This window comes from Hoplias malabaricus, chromosome 2, assembly GCF_029633855.1.
Source record: "Hoplias malabaricus isolate fHopMal1 chromosome 2, fHopMal1.hap1, whole genome shotgun sequence".
Classification (NCBI taxonomy): Eukaryota; Metazoa; Chordata; class Actinopteri; order Characiformes; family Erythrinidae; genus Hoplias; species Hoplias malabaricus.
This window is the reverse complement of record NC_089801.1, coordinates 13,223,152-13,235,651: the sequence shown is the minus strand read 5'-3', so window position 1 is coordinate 13,235,651 and position 12,500 is coordinate 13,223,152. Positions and strand designations below refer to the sequence as shown.

At 46.9% G+C, this 12,500-nt stretch overlaps 30 non-coding genes across 30 annotated transcripts; all 30 read left to right on the top strand.

Moving 5' to 3' along the window:
- Nucleotides 1–22: 22 nt before the first annotated feature.
- trnaq-cug (transfer RNA glutamine (anticodon CUG)) lies at nucleotides 23–94 on the top strand. Its single transcript has one exon. It is a non-coding gene; the product is annotated as a tRNA-Gln (tRNA).
- A 394-nt stretch (nucleotides 95–488) lies between these two features.
- On the top strand, nucleotides 489–561 carry trnaf-gaa (transfer RNA phenylalanine (anticodon GAA)). Its single transcript has one exon. It is a non-coding gene; the product is annotated as a tRNA-Phe (tRNA).
- A 289-nt stretch (nucleotides 562–850) lies between these two features.
- Nucleotides 851–922, top strand: trnaq-uug (transfer RNA glutamine (anticodon UUG)). The gene has a single exon. It is a non-coding gene; the product is annotated as a tRNA-Gln (tRNA).
- Nucleotides 923–1,147: 225 nt separating this feature from the next.
- Nucleotides 1,148–1,220, top strand: trnaf-gaa (transfer RNA phenylalanine (anticodon GAA)). Its single transcript has one exon. It is a non-coding gene; the product is annotated as a tRNA-Phe (tRNA).
- A 227-nt stretch (nucleotides 1,221–1,447) lies between these two features.
- On the top strand, nucleotides 1,448–1,519 carry trnaq-cug (transfer RNA glutamine (anticodon CUG)). Its single transcript has one exon. It is a non-coding gene; the product is annotated as a tRNA-Gln (tRNA).
- A 337-nt stretch (nucleotides 1,520–1,856) lies between these two features.
- Nucleotides 1,857–1,928, top strand: trnaq-cug (transfer RNA glutamine (anticodon CUG)). Its single transcript has one exon. It is a non-coding gene; the product is annotated as a tRNA-Gln (tRNA).
- Nucleotides 1,929–2,322: 394 nt separating this feature from the next.
- trnaf-gaa (transfer RNA phenylalanine (anticodon GAA)) lies at nucleotides 2,323–2,395 on the top strand. The gene has a single exon. It is a non-coding gene; the product is annotated as a tRNA-Phe (tRNA).
- Nucleotides 2,396–2,684: 289 nt separating this feature from the next.
- On the top strand, nucleotides 2,685–2,756 carry trnaq-uug (transfer RNA glutamine (anticodon UUG)). Its single transcript has one exon. It is a non-coding gene; the product is annotated as a tRNA-Gln (tRNA).
- A 525-nt stretch (nucleotides 2,757–3,281) lies between these two features.
- trnaq-cug (transfer RNA glutamine (anticodon CUG)) lies at nucleotides 3,282–3,353 on the top strand. The gene has a single exon. It is a non-coding gene; the product is annotated as a tRNA-Gln (tRNA).
- Nucleotides 3,354–3,690: 337 nt separating this feature from the next.
- Nucleotides 3,691–3,762, top strand: trnaq-cug (transfer RNA glutamine (anticodon CUG)). The gene has a single exon. It is a non-coding gene; the product is annotated as a tRNA-Gln (tRNA).
- A 394-nt stretch (nucleotides 3,763–4,156) lies between these two features.
- On the top strand, nucleotides 4,157–4,229 carry trnaf-gaa (transfer RNA phenylalanine (anticodon GAA)). The gene has a single exon. It is a non-coding gene; the product is annotated as a tRNA-Phe (tRNA).
- A 289-nt stretch (nucleotides 4,230–4,518) lies between these two features.
- On the top strand, nucleotides 4,519–4,590 carry trnaq-uug (transfer RNA glutamine (anticodon UUG)). The gene has a single exon. It is a non-coding gene; the product is annotated as a tRNA-Gln (tRNA).
- Nucleotides 4,591–5,115: 525 nt separating this feature from the next.
- Nucleotides 5,116–5,187, top strand: trnaq-cug (transfer RNA glutamine (anticodon CUG)). The gene has a single exon. It is a non-coding gene; the product is annotated as a tRNA-Gln (tRNA).
- A 337-nt stretch (nucleotides 5,188–5,524) lies between these two features.
- Nucleotides 5,525–5,596, top strand: trnaq-cug (transfer RNA glutamine (anticodon CUG)). The gene has a single exon. It is a non-coding gene; the product is annotated as a tRNA-Gln (tRNA).
- A 394-nt stretch (nucleotides 5,597–5,990) lies between these two features.
- Nucleotides 5,991–6,063, top strand: trnaf-gaa (transfer RNA phenylalanine (anticodon GAA)). The gene has a single exon. It is a non-coding gene; the product is annotated as a tRNA-Phe (tRNA).
- Nucleotides 6,064–6,352: 289 nt separating this feature from the next.
- On the top strand, nucleotides 6,353–6,424 carry trnaq-uug (transfer RNA glutamine (anticodon UUG)). Its single transcript has one exon. It is a non-coding gene; the product is annotated as a tRNA-Gln (tRNA).
- A 525-nt stretch (nucleotides 6,425–6,949) lies between these two features.
- trnaq-cug (transfer RNA glutamine (anticodon CUG)) lies at nucleotides 6,950–7,021 on the top strand. Its single transcript has one exon. It is a non-coding gene; the product is annotated as a tRNA-Gln (tRNA).
- A 337-nt stretch (nucleotides 7,022–7,358) lies between these two features.
- trnaq-cug (transfer RNA glutamine (anticodon CUG)) lies at nucleotides 7,359–7,430 on the top strand. The gene has a single exon. It is a non-coding gene; the product is annotated as a tRNA-Gln (tRNA).
- A 394-nt stretch (nucleotides 7,431–7,824) lies between these two features.
- On the top strand, nucleotides 7,825–7,897 carry trnaf-gaa (transfer RNA phenylalanine (anticodon GAA)). Its single transcript has one exon. It is a non-coding gene; the product is annotated as a tRNA-Phe (tRNA).
- Nucleotides 7,898–8,186: 289 nt separating this feature from the next.
- Nucleotides 8,187–8,258, top strand: trnaq-uug (transfer RNA glutamine (anticodon UUG)). Its single transcript has one exon. It is a non-coding gene; the product is annotated as a tRNA-Gln (tRNA).
- Nucleotides 8,259–8,783: 525 nt separating this feature from the next.
- Nucleotides 8,784–8,855, top strand: trnaq-cug (transfer RNA glutamine (anticodon CUG)). Its single transcript has one exon. It is a non-coding gene; the product is annotated as a tRNA-Gln (tRNA).
- Nucleotides 8,856–9,192: 337 nt separating this feature from the next.
- On the top strand, nucleotides 9,193–9,264 carry trnaq-cug (transfer RNA glutamine (anticodon CUG)). Its single transcript has one exon. It is a non-coding gene; the product is annotated as a tRNA-Gln (tRNA).
- A 394-nt stretch (nucleotides 9,265–9,658) lies between these two features.
- Nucleotides 9,659–9,731, top strand: trnaf-gaa (transfer RNA phenylalanine (anticodon GAA)). Its single transcript has one exon. It is a non-coding gene; the product is annotated as a tRNA-Phe (tRNA).
- Nucleotides 9,732–10,024: 293 nt separating this feature from the next.
- On the top strand, nucleotides 10,025–10,096 carry trnaq-uug (transfer RNA glutamine (anticodon UUG)). Its single transcript has one exon. It is a non-coding gene; the product is annotated as a tRNA-Gln (tRNA).
- Nucleotides 10,097–10,321: 225 nt separating this feature from the next.
- Nucleotides 10,322–10,394, top strand: trnaf-gaa (transfer RNA phenylalanine (anticodon GAA)). The gene has a single exon. It is a non-coding gene; the product is annotated as a tRNA-Phe (tRNA).
- Nucleotides 10,395–10,621: 227 nt separating this feature from the next.
- On the top strand, nucleotides 10,622–10,693 carry trnaq-cug (transfer RNA glutamine (anticodon CUG)). The gene has a single exon. It is a non-coding gene; the product is annotated as a tRNA-Gln (tRNA).
- Nucleotides 10,694–11,030: 337 nt separating this feature from the next.
- On the top strand, nucleotides 11,031–11,102 carry trnaq-cug (transfer RNA glutamine (anticodon CUG)). The gene has a single exon. It is a non-coding gene; the product is annotated as a tRNA-Gln (tRNA).
- Nucleotides 11,103–11,496: 394 nt separating this feature from the next.
- trnaf-gaa (transfer RNA phenylalanine (anticodon GAA)) lies at nucleotides 11,497–11,569 on the top strand. Its single transcript has one exon. It is a non-coding gene; the product is annotated as a tRNA-Phe (tRNA).
- Nucleotides 11,570–11,796: 227 nt separating this feature from the next.
- trnaq-cug (transfer RNA glutamine (anticodon CUG)) lies at nucleotides 11,797–11,868 on the top strand. Its single transcript has one exon. It is a non-coding gene; the product is annotated as a tRNA-Gln (tRNA).
- A 337-nt stretch (nucleotides 11,869–12,205) lies between these two features.
- Nucleotides 12,206–12,277, top strand: trnaq-cug (transfer RNA glutamine (anticodon CUG)). The gene has a single exon. It is a non-coding gene; the product is annotated as a tRNA-Gln (tRNA).
- The last annotated feature ends 223 nt before the right edge of the window (nucleotides 12,278–12,500 follow it).

Here is a 12,500-nt window from a genome sequence, read left to right as displayed (position 1 = left end):
CGAACGCTCCCAAAGGGTCGGAGGTTCCATGGTGTAATGGTTAGCACTCTGGACTCTGAATCCAGCGATCCGAGTTCAAATCTCGGTGGGACCTACTCTTAGTGTTTCCTTCTGCCAATCTTTCAAGGTATGTTTTTGGGACGCCAAACATCAACTGAGTGAACAGCGATTGCCCGCTTGGTATCAGAGATTCGCTATGTATTGCAAGCGTGGCTAAACTAACAAGAAAGAGCCCTCGCGGCACAACGTAGACCGCATCGTTCACAAGCAAGGAAGCAAACTGAAGTTTGGTGTCATGTAGGGCGCGCTTTCTAAGAAACTTGTACAATCAAAAGAATTTTGAAGGTAGCATTTGCTAATTGTGGTGGTGAAACTTGGCAATGTCTCCTGTGAAGCCATTTTTGTTGTTCCAACAAATCTACTTTAGGCGTCCAATGTAGGTCCGAACTTCTCCGACCGTGACCGTGACCGCCGCGTGTTTCTTTTATGCCGAAATAGCTCAGTTGGGAGAGCGTTAGACTGAAGATCTAAAGGTCCCTGGTTCGATCCCGGGTTTCGGCAGACTCAGAGACCTGACTTTGCATTAGGTTTTTAACGGCTGACAATTCAATGTCTCGCATTGTTTTTTGGAATGGTTACCTTGAGCTACTGCAATGCCCTTCATTCTGAGTGTCTTCCAGTGAAAATCTATACAATCATCAATTAGACAGAGTTCTGCTCTCTCGAGTTCACTCGGGTCCCGCTCCTCTCAAGATTCCCCCCTCGTGCTCTGACAGAGATCATCCCTGTCACGGACACCTGGAGTGACCGTCTTGGGGCTTTGGTTGGGAAAGCGAAAAAGCTTCTCAGCGGTTCCATGGTGTAATGGTTAGCACTCTGGGCTTTGAATCCAGTGATCCGAGTTCAAATCTCGGTGGAACCTAGTGTTTGATGCATGTGAACCTAGCCTTTCGTGACTGCCCTCTGTTATATGAAAATGGAAAAAGGTATAATAGGCCAAACCACAGGGATGTAACCACGTTGAGGAACCGAACTGATGTCAGAGAGTAGAGTCCTTAATTCTGTGAATACTAAACAAACCTGTCTTTCTGGCCATCGACGTCTGCATTTCTGCAATTTTGATCACTTGCCTGCGTACTGCGTTCGAGCCGAAATAGCTCAGTTGGGAGAGCGTTAGACTGAAGATCTAAAGGTCCCTGGTTCGATCCCGGGTTTCGGCAAGCGGAGCTTCGGATCCTCCAAAGCGTCCTTGTGAAGGAGGTTTTTTCCATGTTGTCAGACATCATGCCTACTTGCATCACAAGTTCCTGGCTCACTGTTAGTGTCAACAAGAATGAAATTGACCAAAGTGGAAGCAGCTCACTCATATATAGCTGTAAATCTTTACAATAACACTCCTGTCAGTTTTCGCTCCTCAGTCGTACTCTCAGTGGCTGACGCTTGCAGAGGTTCCATGGTGTAACGGTTAGCACTCTGGACTCTGAATCCAGCGATCCGAGTTCAAATCTCGGTGGGACCTGCTGCTCGGTTTCCTTTGCTAGAGTCTCGGAGCAGCTGCCTTAACCGCGTGACGGAGCAATCCTGTTAACACCCGCTGATCTGGGCCGAATTGTAATTCTGTTAAAACGTTTCCACCCACATGCAAGGGAACCTTCTCTACAGAGTGTGAAGTGCTGGAATCTTGCGCTAAAATGCAAACTTATGCTTCATTTCATACAATTCCCACTTTGTGATATTTGGTTCCTCTCAAGACGTTTTACTCCTCGTGAACGGAGTAATTAAATCTTACCCATTGTTGCCGCAGCTTGCAAATTAAGAATTAGGAATTGTGATGCGAACGCTCCCAAAGGGTCGGAGGTTCCATGGTGTAATGGTTAGCACTCTGGACTCTGAATCCAGCGATCCGAGTTCAAATCTCGGTGGGACCTACTCTTAGTGTTTCCTTCTGCCAATCTTTCAAGGTATGTTTTTGGGACGCCAAACATCAACTGAGTGAACAGCGATTGCCCGCTTGGTATCAGAGATTCGCTATGTATTGCAAGCGTGGCTAAACTAACAAGAAAGAGCCCTCGCGGCACAACGTAGACCGCATCGTTCACAAGCAAGGAAGCAAACTGAAGTTTGGTGTCATGTAGGGCGCGCTTTCTAAGAAACTTGTACAATCAAAAGAATTTTGAAGGTAGCATTTGCTAATTGTGGTGGTGAAACTTGGCAATGTCTCCTGTGAAGCCATTTTTGTTGTTCCAACAAATCTACTTTAGGCGTCCAATGTAGGTCCGAACTTCTCCGACCGTGACCGTGACCGCCGCGTGTTTCTTTTATGCCGAAATAGCTCAGTTGGGAGAGCGTTAGACTGAAGATCTAAAGGTCCCTGGTTCGATCCCGGGTTTCGGCAGACTCAGAGACCTGACTTTGCATTAGGTTTTTAACGGCTGACAATTCAATGTCTCGCATTGTTTTTTGGAATGGTTACCTTGAGCTACTGCAATGCCCTTCATTCTGAGTGTCTTCCAGTGAAAATCTATACAATCATCAATTAGACAGAGTTCTGCTCTCTCGAGTTCACTCGGGTCCCGCTCCTCTCAAGATTCCCCCCTCGTGCTCTGACAGAGATCATCCCTGTCACGGACACCTGGAGTGACCGTCTTGGGGCTTTGGTTGGGAAAGCGAAAAAGCTTCTCAGCGGTTCCATGGTGTAATGGTTAGCACTCTGGACTTTGAATCCAGTGATCCGAGTTCAAATCTCGGTGGAACCTAGTGTTTGATGCATGTGAACCTAGCCTTTCGTGACTGCCCTCTGTTATATGAAAATGGAAAAAGGTATAATAGGCCAAACCACAGGGATGTAACCACGTTGAGGAACCGAACTGATGTCAGAGAGTAGAGTCCTTAATTCTGTGAATACTAAACAACCCTGTCTTTCTGGCCATCGACGTCTGCATTTCTGCAATTTTGATCACTTGCCTGCATACGGCGTTCGAACCGAAATAGCTCAGTTGGGAGAGCGTTAGACTGAAGATCTAAAGGTCCCTGGTTCGATCCCGGGTTTCGGCAAGCGGAGCTTCGGATCCTCCAAAGCGTCCTTGTGAAGGAGGTTTTTTCCATGTTGTCAGACATCATGCCTACTTGCATCACAAGTTCCTGGCTCACTGTTAGTGTCAACAAGAATGAAATTGACCAAAGTGGAAGCAGCTCACTCATATATAGCTGTAAATCTTTACAATAACACTCCTGTCAGTTTTCGCTCCTCAGTCGTACTCTCAGTGGCTGACGCTTGCAGAGGTTCCATGGTGTAACGGTTAGCACTCTGGACTCTGAATCCAGCGATCCGAGTTCAAATCTCGGTGGGACCTGCTGCTCGGTTTCCTTTGCTAGAGTCTCGGAGCAGCTGCCTTAACCGCGTGACGGAGCAATCCTGTTAACACCCGCTGATCTGGGCCGAATTGTAATTCTGTTAAAACGTTTCCACCCACATGCAAGGGAACCTTCTCTACAGAGTGTGAAGTGCTGGAATCTTGCGCTAAAATGCAAACTTGTGCTTCATTTCATACAATTCCCACTTTGTGATATTTGGTTCCTCTCAAGACGTTTTACTCCTCGTGAACGGAGTAATTAAATCTTACCCATTGTTGCCGCAGCTTGCAAATTAAGAATTAGGAATTGTGATGCGAACGCTCCCGAAGGGTCGGAGGTTCCATGGTGTAATGGTTAGCACTCTGGACTCTGAATCCAGCGATCCGAGTTCAAATCTCGGTGGGACCTACTCTTAGTGTTTCCTTCTGCCAATCTTTCAAGGTATGTTTTTGGGACGCCAAACATCAACTGAGTGAACAGCGATTGCCCGCTTGGTATCAGAGATTCGCTATGTATTGCAAGCGTGGCTAAACTAACAAGAAAGAGCCCTCGCGGCACAACGTAGACCGCATCGTTCACAAGCAAGGAAGCAAACTGAAGTTTGGTGTCATGTAGGGCGCGCTTTCTAAGAAACTTGTACAATCAAAAGAATTTTGAAGGTAGCATTTGCTAATTGTGGTGGTGAAACTTGGCAATGTCTCCTGTGAAGCCATTTTTGTTGTTCCAACAAATCTACTTTAGGCGTCCAATGTAGGTCCGAACTTCTCCGACCGTGACCGTGACCGCCGCGTGTTTCTTTTATGCCGAAATAGCTCAGTTGGGAGAGCTTTAGACTGAAGATCTAAAGGTCCCTGGTTCGATCCCGGGTTTCGGCAGACTCAGAGACCTGACTTTGCATTAGGTTTTTAACGGCTGACAATTCAATGTCTCGCATTGTTTTTTGGAATGGTTACCTTGAGCTACTGCAATGCCCTTCATTCTGAGTGTCTTCCAGTGAAAATCTATACAATCATCAATTAGACAGAGTTCTGCTCTCTCGAGTTCACTCGGGTCCCGCTCCTCTCAAGATTCCCCCCTCGTGCTCTGACAGAGATCATCCCTGTCACGGACACCTGGAGTGACCGTCTTGGGGCTTTGGTTGGGAAAGCGAAAAAGCTTCTCAGCGGTTCCATGGTGTAATGGTTAGCACTCTGGACTTTGAATCCAGTGATCCGAGTTCAAATCTCGGTGGAACCTAGTGTTTGATGCATGTGAACCTAGCCTTTCGTGACTGCCCTCTGTTATATGAAAATGGAAAAAGGTATAATAGGCCAAACCACAGGGATGTAACCACGTTGAGGAACCGAACTGATGTCAGAGAGTAGAGTCCTTAATTCTGTGAATACTAAACAACCCTGTCTTTCTGGCCATCGACGTCTGCATTTCTGCAATTTTGATCACTTGCCTGCATACGGCGTTCGAGCCGAAATAGCTCAGTTGGGAGAGCGTTAGACTGAAGATCTAAAGGTCCCTGGTTCGATCCCAGGTTTAGGCAAGCGGAGCTTCGGATCCTCCAAAGCGTCCTTGTGAAGGAGGTTTTTTCCATGTTGTCAGACATCATGCCTACTTGCATCACAAGTTCCTGGCTCACTGTTAGTGTCAACAAGAATGAAATTGACCAAAGTGGAAGCAGCTCACTCATATATAGCTGTAAATCTTTACAATAACACTCCTGTCAGTTTTCGCTCCTCAGTCGTACTCTCAGTGGCTGACGCTTGCAGAGGTTCCATGGTGTAACGGTTAGCACTCTGGACTCTGAATCCAGCGATCCGAGTTCAAATCTCGGTGGGACCTGCTGCTCGGTTTCCTTTGCTAGAGTCTCGGAGCAGCTGCCTTAACCGCGTGACGGAGCAATCCGGTTAACACCCGCTGATCTGGGCCGAATTGTAATTCTGTTAAAACGTTTCCACCCACATGCAAGGGAACCTTCTCTACAGAGTGTGAAGTGCTGGAATCTTGCGCTAAAATGCAAACTTGTGCTTCATTTCATACAATTCCCACTTTGTGATATTTGGTTCCTCTCAAGACGTTTTACTCCTCGTGAACGGAGTAATTAAATCTTACCCATTGTTGCCGCAGCTTGCAAATTAAGAATTAGGAATTGTGATGCGAACGCTCCCAAAGGGTCGGAGGTTCCATGGTGTAATGGTTAGCACTCTGGACTCTGAATCCAGCGATCCGAGTTCAAATCTCGGTGGGACCTACTCTTAGTGTTTCCTTCTGCCAATCTTTCAAGGTATGTTTTTGGGACGCCAAACATCAACTGAGTGAACAGCGATTGCCCGCTTGGTATCAGAGATTCGCTATGTATTGCAAGCGTGGCTAAACTAACAAGAAAGAGCCCTCGCGGCACAACGTAGACCGCATCGTTCACAAGCAAGGAAGCAAACTGAAGTTTGGTGTCATGTAGGGCGCGCTTTCTAAGAAACTTGTACAATCAAAAGAATTTTGAAGGTAGCATTTGCTAATTGTGGTGGTGAAACTTGGCAATGTCTCCTGTGAAGCCATTTTTGTTGTTCCAACAAATCTACTTTAGGCGTCCAATGTAGGTCCGAACTTCTCCGACCGTGACCGTGACCGCCGCGTGTTTCTTTTATGCCGAAATAGCTCAGTTGGGAGAGCGTTAGACTGAAGATCTAAAGGTCCCTGGTTCGATCCCGGGTTTCGGCAGACTCAGAGACCTGACTTTGCATTAGGTTTTTAACGGCTGACAATTCAATGTCTCGCATTGTTTTTTGGAATGGTTACCTTGAGCTACTGCAATGCCCTTCATTCTGAGTGTCTTCCAGTGAAAATCTATACAATCATCAATTAGACAGAGTTCTGCTCTCTCGAGTTCACTCGGGTCCCGCTCCTCTCAAGATTCCCCCCTCGTGCTCTGACAGAGATCATCCCTGTCACGGACACCTGGAGTGACCGTCTTGGGGCTTTGGTTGGGAAAGCGAAAAAGCTTCTCAGCGGTTCCATGGTGTAATGGTTAGCACTCTGGACTTTGAATCCAGTGATCCGAGTTCAAATCTCGGTGGAACCTAGTGTTTGATGCATGTGAACCTAGCCTTTCGTGACTGCCCTCTGTTATATGAAAATGGAAAAAGGTATAATAGGCCAAACCACAGGGATGTAACCACGTTGAGGAACCGAACTGATGTCAGAGAGTAGAGTCCTTAATTCTGTGAATACTAAACAACCCTGTCTTTCTGGCCATCGACGTCTGCATTTCTGCAATTTTGATCACTTGCCTGCATACGGCGTTCGAACCGAAATAGCTCAGTTGGGAGAGCGTTAGACTGAAGATCTAAAGGTCCCTGGTTCGATCCCGGGTTTCGGCAAGCGGAGCTTCGGATCCTCCAAAGCGTCCTTGTGAAGGAGGTTTTTTCCATGTTGTCAGACATCATGCCTACTTGCATCACAAGTTCCTGGCTCACTGTTAGTGTCAACAAGAATGAAATTGACCAAAGTGGAAGCAGCTCACTCATATATAGCTGTAAATCTTTACAATAACACTCCTGTCAGTTTTCGCTCCTCAGTCGTACTCTCAGTGGCTGACGCTTGCAGAGGTTCCATGGTGTAACGGTTAGCACTCTGGACTCTGAATCCAGCGATCCGAGTTCAAATCTCGGTGGGACCTGCTGCTCGGTTTCCTTTGCTAGAGTCTCGGAGCAGCTGCCTTAACCGCGTGACGGAGCAATCCTGTTAACACCCGCTGATCTGGGCCGAATTGTAATTCTGTTAAAACGTTTCCACCCACATGCAAGGGAACCTTCTCTACAGAGTGTGAAGTGCTGGAATCTTGCGCTAAAATGCAAACTTGTGCTTCATTTCATACAATTCCCACTTTGTGATATTTGGTTCCTCTCAAGACGTTTTACTCCTCGTGAACGGAGTAATTAAATCTTACCCATTGTTGCCGCAGCTTGCAAATTAAGAATTAGGAATTGTGATGCGAACGCTCCCGAAGGGTCGGAGGTTCCATGGTGTAATGGTTAGCACTCTGGACTCTGAATCCAGCGATCCGAGTTCAAATCTCGGTGGGACCTACTCTTAGTGTTTCCTTCTGCCAATCTTTCAAGGTATGTTTTTGGGACGCCAAACATCAACTGAGTGAACAGCGATTGCCCGCTTGGTATCAGAGATTCGCTATGTATTGCAAGCGTGGCTAAACTAACAAGAAAGAGCCCTCGCGGCACAACGTAGACCGCATCGTTCACAAGCAAGGAAGCAAACTGAAGTTTGGTGTCATGTAGGGCGCGCTTTCTAAGAAACTTGTACAATCAAAAGAATTTTGAAGGTAGCATTTGCTAATTGTGGTGGTGAAACTTGGCAATGTCTCCTGTGAAGCCATTTTTGTTGTTCCAACAAATCTACTTTAGGCGTCCAATGTAGGTCCGAACTTCTCCGACCGTGACCGTGACCGCCGCGTGTTTCTTTTATGCCGAAATAGCTCAGTTGGGAGAGCTTTAGACTGAAGATCTAAAGGTCCCTGGTTCGATCCCGGGTTTCGGCAGACTCAGAGACCTGACTTTGCATTAGGTTTTTAACGGCTGACAATTCAATGTCTCGCATTGTTTTTTGGAATGGTTACCTTGAGCTACTGCAATGCCCTTCATTCTGAGTGTCTTCCAGTGAAAATCTATACAATCATCAATTAGACAGAGTTCTGCTCTCTCGAGTTCACTCGGGTCCCGCTCCTCTCAAGATTCCCCCCTCGTGCTCTGACAGAGATCATCCCTGTCACGGACACCTGGAGTGACCGTCTTGGGGCTTTGGTTGGGAAAGCGAAAAAGCTTCTCAGCGGTTCCATGGTGTAATGGTTAGCACTCTGGACTTTGAATCCAGTGATCCGAGTTCAAATCTCGGTGGAACCTAGTGTTTGATGCATGTGAACCTAGCCTTTCGTGACTGCCCTCTGTTATATGAAAATGGAAAAAGGTATAATAGGCCAAACCACAGGGATGTAACCACGTTGAGGAACCGAACTGATGTCAGAGAGTAGAGTCCTTAATTCTGTGAATACTAAACAACCCTGTCTTTCTGGCCATCGACGTCTGCATTTCTGCAATTTTGATCACTTGCCTGCATACGGCGTTCGAGCCGAAATAGCTCAGTTGGGAGAGCGTTAGACTGAAGATCTAAAGGTCCCTGGTTCGATCCCGGGTTTAGGCAAGCGGAGCTTCGGATCCTCCAAAGCGTCCTTGTGAAGGAGGTTTTTTCCATGTTGTCAGACATCATGCCTACTTGCATCACAAGTTCCTGGCTCACTGTTAGTGTCAACAAGAATGAAATTGACCAAAGTGGAAGCAGCTCACTCATATATAGCTGTAAATCTTTACAATAACACTCCTGTCAGTTTTCGCTCCTCAGTCGTACTCTCAGTGGCTGACGCTTGCAGAGGTTCCATGGTGTAACGGTTAGCACTCTGGACTCTGAATCCAGCGATCCGAGTTCAAATCTCGGTGGGACCTGCTGCTCGGTTTCCTTTGCTAGAGTCTCGGAGCAGCTGCCTTAACCGCGTGACGGAGCAATCCTGTTAACACCCGCTGATCTGGGCCGAATTGTAATTCTGTTAAAACGTTTCCACCCACATGCAAGGGAACCTTCTCTACAGAGTGTGAAGTGCTGGAATCTTGCGCTAAAATGCAAACTTGTGCTTCATTTCATACAATTCCCACTTTGTGATATTTGGTTCCTCTCAAGACGTTTTACTCCTCGTGAACGGAGTAATTAAATCTTACCCATTGTTGCCGCAGCTTGCAAATTAAGAATTAGGAATTGTGATGCGAACGCTCCCAAAGGGTCGGAGGTTCCATGGTGTAATGGTTAGCACTCTGGACTCTGAATCCAGCGATCCGAGTTCAAATCTCGGTGGGACCTACTCTTAGTGTTTCCTTCTGCCAATCTTTCAAGGTATGTTTTTGGGACGCCAAACATCAACTGAGTGAACAGCGATTGCCCGCTTGGTATCAGAGATTCGCTATGTATTGCAAGCGTGGCTAAACTAACAAGAAAGAGCCCTCGCGGCACAACGTAGACCGCATCGTTCACAAGCAAGGAAGCAAACTGAAGTTTGGTGTCATGTAGGGCGCGCTTTCTAAGAAACTTGTACAATCAAAAGAATTTTGAAGGTAGCATTTGCTAATTGTGGTGGTGAAACTTGGCAATGTCTCCTGTGAAGCCATTTTTGTTGTTCCAACAAATCTACTTTAGGCGTCCAATGTAGGTCCGAACTTCTCCGACCGTGACCGTGACCGCCGCGTGTTTCTTTTATGCCGAAATAGCTCAGTTGGGAGAGCGTTAGACTGAAGATCTAAAGGTCCCTGGTTCGATCCCGGGTTTCGGCAGACTCAGAGACCTGACTTTGCATTAGGTTTTTAACGGCTGACAATTCAATGTCTCGCATTGTTTTTTGGAATGGTTACCTTGAGCTACTGCAATGCCCTTCATTCTGAGTGTCTTCCAGTGAAAATCTATACAATCATCAATTAGACAGAGTTCTGCTCTCTCGAGTTCACTCGGGTCCCGCTCGCTCCTCTCAAGATTCCCCCCTCGTGCTCTGACAGAGATCATCCCTGTCACGGACACCTGGAGTGACCGTCTTGGGGCTTTGGTTGGGAAAGCGAAAAAGCTTCTCAGCGGTTCCATGGTGTAATGGTTAGCACTCTGGACTTTGAATCCAGTGATCCGAGTTCAAATCTCGGTGGAACCTAGTGTTTGATGCATGTGAACCTAGCCTTTCGTGACTGCCCTCTGTTATATGAAAATGGAAAAAGGTATAATAGGCCAAACCACAGGGATGTAACCACGTTGAGGAACCGAACTGATGTCAGAGAGTAGAGTCCTTAATTCTGTAAATACTAAACAAACCTGTCTTTCTGGCCATCGACGTCTGCATTTCTGCAATTTTGATCACTTGCCTGCGTACTGCGTTCCAGCCGAAATAGCTCAGTTGGGAGAGCGTTAGACTGAAGATCTAAAGGTCCCTGGTTCGATCCCGGGTTTCGGCAAGCGGAGCTTCGGATCCTCCAAAGCGTCCTTGTGAAGGAGGTTTTTTCCATGTTGTCAGACATCATGCCTACTTGCATCACAAGTTCCTGGCTCACTGTTAGTGTCAACAAGAATGAAATTGACCAAAGTGGAAGCAGCTCACTCATATATAGCTGTAAATCTTTACAATAACACTCCTGTCAGTTTTCGCTCCTCAGTCGTACTCTCAGTGGCTGACGCCTGCAGAGGTTCCATGGTGTAACGGTTAGCACTCTGGACTCTGAATCCAGCGATCCGAGTTCAAATCTCGGTGGGACCTGCTGCTCGGTTTCCTTTGCTAGAGTCTCGGAGCAGCTGCCTTAACCGCGTGACGGAGCAATCCTGTTAACACCCGCTGATCTGGGCCGAATTGTAATTCTGTTAAAACGTTTCCACCCACATGCAAGGGAACCTTCTCTACAGAGTGTGAAGTGCTGGAATCTTGCGCTAAAATGCAAACTTATGCTTCATTTCATACAATTCCCACTTTGTGATATTTGGTTCCTCTCAAGACGTTTTACTCCTCGTGAACGGAGTAATTAAATCTTACCCATTGTTGCCGCAGCTTGCAAATTAAGAATTAGGAATTGTGATGCGAACGCTCCCAAAGGGTCGGAGGTTCCATGGTGTAATGGTTAGCACTCTGGACTCTGAATCCAGCGATCCGAGTTCAAATCTCGGTGGGACCTACTCTTAGTGTTTCCTTCTGCCAATCTTTCAAGGTATGTTTTTGGGACGCCAAACATCAACTGAGTGAACAGCGATTGCCCGCTTGGTATCAGAGATTCGCTATGTATTGCAAGCGTGGCTAAACTAACAAGAAAGAGCCCTCGCGGCACAACGTAGACCGCATCGTTCACAAGCAAGGAAGCAAACTGAAGTTTGGTGTCATGTAGGGCGCGCTTTCTAAGAAACTTGTACAATCAAAAGAATTTTGAAGGTAGCATTTGCTAATTGTGGTGGTGAAACTTGGCAATGTCTCCTGTGAAGCCATTTTTGTTGTTCCAACAAATCTACTTTAGGCGTCCAATGTAGGTCCGAACTTCTCCGACCGTGACCGTGACCGCCGCGTGTTTCTTTTATGCCGAAATAGCTCAGTTGGGAGAGCGTTAGACTGAAGATCTAAAGGTCCCTGGTTCGATCCCGGGTTTCGGCAAGCGGAGCTTCGGATCCTCCAAAGCGTCCTTGTGAAGGAGGTTTTTTCCATGTTGTCAGACATCATGCCTACTTGCATCACAAGTTCCTGGCTCACTGTTAGTGTCAACAAGAATGAAATTGACCAAAGTGGAAGCAGCTCACTCATATATAGCTGTAAATCTTTACAATAACACTCCTGTCAGTTTTCGCTCCTCAGTCGTACTCTCAGTGGCTGACGCTTGCAGAGGTTCCATGGTGTAACGGTTAGCACTCTGGACTCTGAATCCAGCGATCCGAGTTCAAATCTCGGTGGGACCTGCTGCTCGGTTTCCTTTGCTAGAGTCTCGGAGCAGCTGCCTTAACCGCGTGACGGAGCAATCCTGTTAACACCCGCTGATCTGGGCCGAATTGTAATTCTGTTAAAACGTTTCCACCCACATGCAAGGGAACCTTCTCTACAGAGTGTGAAGTGCTGGAATCTTGCGCTAAAATGCAAACTTGTGCTTCATTTCATACAATTCCCACTTTGTGATATTTGGTTCCTCTCAAGACGCTTTACTCCTCGTGAACGGAGTAATTAAATCTTACCCATTGTTGCCGCAGCTTGCAAATTAAGAATTAGGAATTGTGATGCGAACGCTCCCGAAGGGTCGGAGGTTCCATGGTGTAATGGTTAGCACTCTGGACTCTGAATCCAGCGATCCGAGTTCAAATCTCAGTGGGACCTACTCTTAGTGTTTCCTTCTGCCAATCTTTCAAGGTATGTTTTTGGGACGCCAAACATCAACTGAGTGAACAGCGATTGCCCGCTTGGTATCAGAGATTCGCTATGTATTGCAAGCGTGGCTAAACTAACAAGAAAGAGCCCTCGCGGCACAACGTAGACCGCATCGTTCACAAGCAAGGAAGCAAACTGAAGTTTGGTGTCATGTAGGGCGCGCTTTCTAAGA